The following is a 6,182-nucleotide window of genomic DNA, read 5'->3' on the forward strand; positions in this document are numbered from 1 at the left end:
AAGACCGGCGAGAAGTGACGGCATAGATATGAATAATTGCAGATTGACGCGATAGGGACGGACAATTGAGTCAAGCGCGGAATAAAGTGCGTGAATCGTTCGTTGTGAATTATAGCGTGTATTGCAAAGTTGAATTGAGAAATAATAAACTAGTTTTAATTAAGAAAGAACTCGTATCGCTAAGTTTTTTGGAAATAATTTTTACGGGTAATTAACAAAGATCAGAGACGTAACAATATATATATATATAATTTATAAAAACAATGCTTAATCCTTCTATCTGTCCATTGTCAAAGAAAGCAAGAGTACTGATCATAACATGGAAGTATTAATTTGATTATGTCTGAAATATTTGTTTAAACGTAGACATATAATCCATTTAAAATATATTGTCGAGTTTCGTGTTCAAAAACAACTTATTATTTTAAAGGTAGTGTAGGAATTCAAGTATACATAATTTTCATGTGAACCTGAATTCAGTTTTACTTTTAGTGTGAACTGAGACTTAATTACTATGACTAAAAATTACTGTATATGCTATTTTAGACTTATTGTTAAATTCAAGTATAGAAACGATCGAGAGGGTGGAAACTGGGGAACATCTGATCATTGATCATTGCTCTATTAGGTTCAATGTTTTGCTGCATATGGAAATAAGAAACAATGATATTTGGATTACAAATTTCAAAAAAGCAAATTTTGAATGGATGCAACAATAATTATCTGTTGTGAATTGGTAGCTGAATTACTTGGAGACACTGATCAAATGTGGAAAAGTTTTAAAGATAAATTTTTAAATATTCTATGTAAACATATTCCTAATAGAAAGAAAAGGGTAGCTGCAAGCAGAAAATCAGGTTGGCTCACAAAGAGTATAAGAGATAAAATTAAAGAAAAGCATCATAAATTTAATAAATTTAAATTGACTAATATGACAGGAGACTTAGAAGATTATAGAAAATCAATAAAGTTGGTAAAACAGGAAATTAGGACATCAGAAAGGACGTATGAGAAAATGCTGGATGAAAATGTAAAAATTAAAAGTAAGGATTTCTTTAAATGCATTAAGAGTAGACAAAATGTTAGGATGGGGTAAGACCCTTGAGGGATGATAAAGGAAGGCTCGAATCTGAGGATTATGAGATGGCTGGATTATTAAATTTTGCTTTTTCTTCGGTTTTTACTGACGAAGATTTAAGCAGTATTCCACATCTTGAACATTTGATAGACGGAAATGAGATTAAAAAAGATGAGTGCATTAATTCTGAGCTGGTTAAGAAAAAACTGGGAAGTTAAAGAAGATAAGGCTCCTGGATCAGATAATATTTCCCCAATGGTTATGAAGGAGGTTAAGGATTGGATATGTGAGCCACTTGCTACTATTTTTTGTCAGTCCTTGAATAATGAGCAGGTACCAGAGAATTGGAATTTAGCTAATGTAACTCCTCTTTTCAAGGGAGGTGATAACAATTGTACCAATAATTGTAAACCCTTCCGATAATGTACATTATCTCCTCTCACATAAATAACTATTCTCGTTCAGTGCTGCCCTCTATATGCAAACAAAAATTATGCATGCCACAAGCCTTTTATCTCCCGTCCATTGGACTCAATTTTCCTACACTGAAAATGTATTTCCGATAAGTTCTTACCTCTTTTCACATAAATAGTTATTCTCGTTTAGTGGTGTCCTCTATATGCAAACAAAAATTATGCATACCACAAGCCTTTTATCTCCCCTCCATTGAAATTGATTGATTCCAATGCATCTTTCATGCAATTCATCATGCGTCAACCCTCCACCAATAAGAGTGTGACATACTCTCATGACGCATGTGACTCTGGTAGTATTCGTGTACAGACGTTTTTTATTTTTGTAATCTTCGTGTGAATCGTGATTTTAATAGTTTAATTTCTGAAGTGGGATTTCTTTATTATTATACTTTACATTGAAGAAATCTTTTAAATTAACTTAATTTCCCAGTCCTTTCTTCCACACTCGCCTATTTTACATCAAACACTTTTGTTTGATTTATGTATTTCTACAATGAATTCTGAGGTTCACGTTCCCACTTCAGGTGTTATAACTGTAGCACTATTTTCACAGGCTGCAGGTGGGGGGAGACCAGTCGTTGGATTTCTTTGCTATTATTCATTGTGAGATTCATGTTATATGGGCCAACCTTCTTCTCCTGAACCTGCCCCACTAATCCTCCTGAACAAGCAGAACAAGCACGTTTGTCGCAATTGGAGACACGACACGTCCCTATTCCTTTCACATCCTGGCCCTTATCTACCAGTCTCTGTACCCCTTCCAGGGTTTTCTCATTTCGTTGTTTTATTCAACGTTGATGGGCATGTTGCCAACAGTCCCAGAGACTAATCAGAAGGATTCGGTCCAGTGGAAGCTTGACTAAATTATATTGTTACCTTTTGATGATCTTTCACTACAGTTCCGTAGGTTATTCGGGTTTTATCAGAGGGCTTGTCCTATTATTTCTTTCTCCACTTCCTTTGTCCCTGGTACCCTTTTCCTTCCCCATGACTTTGGATCCTACCACTAGCTTACGTCTGTCCGAGGAGGTATAAGATTTTCTGTCCCTACAGGCCGTTGCATCTGTTCTACACCTTTCTCCAGGTTTTTATCCCAGACTGTTTGTTTTCCTCGCGCGAAACCAGAGACTGGCGGCCTGTATTAGGTTTGTCTCACTCATTCTAATTTTTAATCTGCCCAGTTTTACCTTGGAGTCGTTTCTCACCCTTAGTTTAATTTCAGGTTTATCGATGCCAAAGAGGAATGTTGCGAATGATTATTTACATATTCCGATATTTCGTCACTCGCGACCCTCTCTTTGAATTATTCTTCATGGGATGGTTTCTATGTTTTGTGCACTGCCCTTTAGACTTGCTTCGGCCCTGTATATTTTAGGGGTTTTCAGAGCATTCATTCATCTCTTATATGCTCTTGGGTTGCCCTTTCCTCTTACTTTGGTCATCTGGCCACTGTTTGCTAATTCCAAACATCAGTCTGCCTGTTACCCTTATCAGCTGCTCCTTGAAGCATCTATAATGGAATGTTAATCAAGTTGTAGAAATTCTTACTGCGACCAATCCAATATATTGTCCATTTGGGTGTTTTTCTTTTTCTACATACATCTCGGTTGGGCCCACTCTTTTCCTCTTTGACTTCGTTCAATGGATTTTCAGTTCGATTATAGCTCACGAAGTTTATTGCTTTTGGGTATGTGGTCTTCCATGGTAGCCATTATCCCCTTATGTCAGGCTCATATGTGGGCTCTTTCGTGCGCTGTTCACTAACAATGGAATTTCACAGGGGTCCTTTGTTGGCTCTTATTACCCTTCCTCCTACACTTGTCATAGTTTGGCGTTTGTGGTTAGATATGACTTACCCGCTTCCTCCTCCTCATCAGGTTTTCCACATTTTATGGATGCATCTCTTAAGGGATAGGGTCGTATATTGATCAACTGGGAGATTCAGGGTTTTTGGTGTGTGGCTGAGAGGTCTTATCCTATCAATGTCCTGAAGCTTCTTGCTGTAGGTCATGTTTTGTTTCATTTTCTCCATCTGGTCATAAATAGTCTGGTAATGATCCCTTCCGATTTTTCTTCAGTGGTTACTTATTTCAATCGCCAGGGCAGCACCCGTTCTCCATCATCTGTATTCATATGTTGGATCTTCTTTTTTGGCCCACACGCTCAATATTCCTATCATTGCTTGGCATGTTCCTGGGGTTCTTTCACTCTTGTCATGGATCAGATTCCTGTCTAGACAACATTTATCCAACAGAATAAGTAAGTTTTTTATTTTTTTCCTTTTCAGGGGTCCTTTTGTTTTCCAGTGGCTTTAACTTTAATGGAGTCCTCCTCACATTGAGGCTTTTGCTATGTCCCTTAACCACAATTTGCTTGGTTTTAGTCTTTAGTTCCTCGTCTTCTTGCTTTGGCTATAATTTTTTTTTCAGCTAGGATTAGATCTACACATTTGTCTATCCTCCCATTCTTCTTCTTCTCCAGATGATTTTGCTCATCCTTGAAACTCTGTGTTCAGTCCTTCTGATAGCTCTTTCCTGGCCATCTCAGCTGTGGTTTCTCCAGCTCCATCTTCCTCTTTTGTTACCGTTTCTCTGTCTCCATCCTTTCTTCGCCACCCTGAGTCACCAGTGATTCATCCAGACCTTCCTGTCCTCCATCTTCATGCCTAGTTTTCCTCTGGTCATTGGTGAAGTAATCCATCTGTCTCTTCCATCTTCGATTTTCGAGCAATCCTGTTCCACATCTTTCGTTTTCCCGATCCTGCAGGTATTTACCTCTCCTACACTTTACCTGTGTGTGTGTGTTCCTTCCAGATTTGTCATCCACTGTGGTATCCTGCCCTTCCAGATGAGGATATTAATGTAGTCCTGCACTGCCTCACTTTGCCTACGTTTTCCTTCCTTCTCCTATTTGCCTCTGGGTGTCAGTGGTCTGTGATTTGACATCGATGTTTTATGTACTCTTTATCCTTCCAGATATCTTCTCCTTTCTCCAGATCAAATAATTCCTCCACTTAGCTGCTTTCCCTTCCTTCCATTGCACACCTATGTTTTCATCCTGATCTAGATAGACTTCTTTGTCCTGTACGTGCTCTTCTCTGTTATATTGTCTGCATGGCTTCTTACTGTGATGTCTGTTCCAACCTTTTTTCTTCCTTGGCAACCATCCTCTGTTTATGTTCTTTCTTCTTCTTCCTTTACCAATTGGGTTTGGCTTTTCATTCGATTGGCTTCTTCCTCTTTATCGTCTTCTTCCCATTCTTTGTTCAGAGTGTCTTCTCACTCAATTCAACACTTTACCTTTTCATTGGTGTTTCATCGTCATCGTCCTTTGGAGGTACTTCTTCAATCGGGCAAGTGGACTATTCTTGATACATTCGTCTCCCATTAGATCGTTGTTTTCTTCCTCTTCGGGTTATCGTCTTCTACCTGTAGCCATTATAAAATATCAGAATTCAGTGAGACTTTGACTAGGTAAGTTTTTCTTATTTTTCCTTTTCAGGGGCCCTTTTCTTTTTATTAATGCTCATTGTTTGGATTCCACTCTGTGGCAGATGGTGCCTGACCAGGTATTTTTTAATTGTTCAAATCCATACTGTCAAGCCATGTCAACTTGCATACTATAATTCCATGGTCACGTAATGCACACTGTAAATACGGAGTATTCCACAAGGTTGCTTGTAGGTTTATCCTCGTGATAGAATTGCTTCATAAGTTTGCCCATCCCAAATTGTACACACCCATGGACCACATGGGTAAAGCAGAAGAGAATAGCTATCTATCCCTGCTATACCCTGTATTGAATAAATTGGTATGGCCTGTTTTTAAAAATAGGGTTTTGTGGTCACCAATTGCACTGTTTTATGCATTGTTTTTCCTCTTCACCAAGTTTTACCATCCTTTTCTTCTAGTAAAGTTTGAGAGTACTTACCATTTTACAGTTCCAACCTGCTGGGGTAGTGGACAATGGAGACATCTTCCTGAATGGACTAATGAAATACAAACAAAAATAGAAATGATTATAAGGCCATGATAGGGGATAATCAATCTATCAATTTATCTTATTCACATGCACCCTGTTCATGAGTCGGGGGATATTAGATTCCCTCCAGTCTCATGAACCTTGTTTTTACCCCCAAATGGATGTCGGTTCCCGGTAGCCTGGGTTTTGGATTGTAGTCGACTTGCCGGCGGTATGATCCTCATCCTACCCCACGTGGATGTTGGTTCCCAGTGGCATGAGTTTTGGATGTAGTTGACTTACAATGTACAGTCTGTCATGCCATAGTCACTCTACACCTAGGGCACATCCTTTTCATTTTACCAACTTTTGTCATTTCTGGGATTGAGTTTCATAAATACTGCATGGTTCGGATAACTTTACAGCAATAGTTCTCTCCCTATTGGATGTGCTTCTCTGTTTTCTGCCTATATACCGTATTTTTCGGAATATAAGACTAACCGGTGTATAAGACGCACCATTATTTTGAAGGCAAAGATTTTGGGGGAAAAAATCTACAGTCGCATTTGAAATATTTTTATTCAACAAAAATTCAATTTGATACTTTAAAAATTAGTATATATTGTTCTAAACACAAAAAGAGCTCAAAACATCAAAATAAGAAATAA

General features: G+C 38.2%; 1 long non-coding RNA gene across 1 annotated transcript in view; it reads left to right on the forward strand.

Moving 5' to 3' along the window:
* Window positions 1–3,707: 3,707 nt before the first annotated feature.
* Window positions 3,708–6,182, forward strand: part of LOC111087956 — a 22,015-nt gene continuing 19,540 nt past the window's right edge. The window contains exon 1 of the long non-coding RNA XR_002612572.1: window positions 3,708–3,813. This is a non-coding gene — a long non-coding RNA (uncharacterized LOC111087956). The remainder of the gene's footprint in view (window positions 3,814–6,182) is intronic.

This window comes from Limulus polyphemus, unplaced genomic scaffold, assembly GCF_000517525.1.
Source record: "Limulus polyphemus unplaced genomic scaffold, Limulus_polyphemus-2.1.2 Scaffold2894, whole genome shotgun sequence".
Classification (NCBI taxonomy): Eukaryota; Metazoa; Arthropoda; class Merostomata; order Xiphosura; family Limulidae; genus Limulus; species Limulus polyphemus.